This window comes from Rattus rattus, chromosome 2 (genome assembly GCF_011064425.1).
Source record: "Rattus rattus isolate New Zealand chromosome 2, Rrattus_CSIRO_v1, whole genome shotgun sequence".
In the NCBI taxonomy this organism is placed as follows: domain Eukaryota; kingdom Metazoa; phylum Chordata; class Mammalia; order Rodentia; family Muridae; genus Rattus; species Rattus rattus.
Window position 1 is genome coordinate 78,290,220 of NC_046155.1, and position 1,654 is coordinate 78,291,873.

General features: G+C 49.0%; 1 pseudogene; it reads right to left on the reverse strand.

Annotated features, from left to right (window-relative positions):
- Positions 1-341: 341 nt before the first annotated feature.
- LOC116893128 lies at positions 342-1,247 on the reverse strand (annotated as a pseudogene).
- Between the last annotated feature and the right edge of the window lie 407 nt (positions 1,248-1,654).

Genomic DNA, 1,654 nt, shown 5'->3' on the forward strand with positions numbered 1-1,654 from the left:
CGCTCATGTCCTAGAGAAGGAGATGAAGACCCCACAACAGCTACTTACATAATTGCACTAGTGACAACCTATATGACATCACCTTTTGAACGGGTCTTAAAAGGCAAAGGGCTTTGTCAGATCTTTTTGTATGTGTGGGTGCCCTGAACTTTATTGATGGTGTTCAAGAGAGCGGGGAGGGCTCCTGGGCCTCTCCTGTTATTACAGGGTCTAGGATTGAAATTGTGAGGGAGATGCTCACTGTTGGGGGCCTGAGTTGAGTCAGGGATTCCTCAGCAACTGAGGGCCTCTCTCTTGCTTTCAATATCCTTGCTGGGCTGGGGTGGGTGATCCAGTGTTTCTTACCACTTGGAGGCCATGTAAGACATGAGGTCCACCACCCTGTTGCTATAGCTGTATTCATTGTCATACCAGGAAATGAGTTTTACAAAGTTGTCATTGAGAGCAATGCCAGCCCCAGTATCAAAGGTGGAAAAGTAGGAGTTGCTGTTGAAGTCTCAGGAGACAACCTGGTCCTCAGTGTAGCCCAGGATGCCTTTTAGTGGGCTCTCAGATGCCTCCTTCATCACCTTCTTGAAATCATCATACTTGGCAGGTTTCTCCAGGCAGCATGTCAGATCCACAGCATATACACTGGGGATAGGAGCCATGCCAGTGAGTTTCCCATTCAGCTCTGGGATGACCTTGCCCACACACTTGGCAGCACCAGTGGAGGCAGGGATGATGTTCTTCTGGGCAGCCCCACGGCCATCAGGCCACAGCTTACCAGAGGGGCCATCCACAGTCTTCTGAGTGGCAGTGATGGCATGGACTGTGGTCATTATCCCTTCCACAGTGTCAAAGTTGTCATGGATGACCTTGGCCAGGGGGCTAAGCAGTTGGTGGTACAGGAGGCATTGCTGACAATCTTGAGTGAGTTGTCATATTTCTTGTGGTTCACACCCATCACAAACATGGGGGCATCTGTGGAAGGGGCAGAGATAGTAGCCCTTTTGGCCTGATCCTTCAAGTGGGCCCCGGCCTTCTCCATGGTGGTGAAGGTACCAGTAGACTCCACAACATACTTAACATCAGCATCACCCTATTTGATGTTAGTGGGATCTCACTCCTGGAAGATGCAGAAGGACTTCCCATTGATAACAAGCTTCCCATTCTCAACTTTGACTGTGCCGTTGAATTTGCCATTGGGAGAGAACTCTTGGCTTGCCATTACCCTCAGGTTAATGACTCTGACTTTTACCTGCCATGCTATCCCAGTGGCAACCTGACACTCACTCTTGCCTTTCACCCAGGTCCCCACATACCATCCTTCCCTAAGACTCCACAAGCCAATCTCCCAAGTCCTATTAACTGTGATCAACTCCACCACTGCTCCCTGTAACCCAAACCACCATCTCCATCTCTCATCAGGTCTGTGCGAGCCACAAACAGCCAGGCCTGGTGGCACAAGACTGTAACTTCAGCTAGTCAGAGGCTAAGGTAGGAAGACTGCAAGTTCAAGGCCACCCGAGAGATTTAGTGAGAGTCTGTCCTAAAATAAAAAGCAAAATGAAAATCAGTGTCACCGTGGTTGCCTCACATTTGCATAGGGTTTGATTCTTCATTATCACAAAAGAAAAAAAGCAACTTAAAGCCCAACTTCATTCTCTCTGCT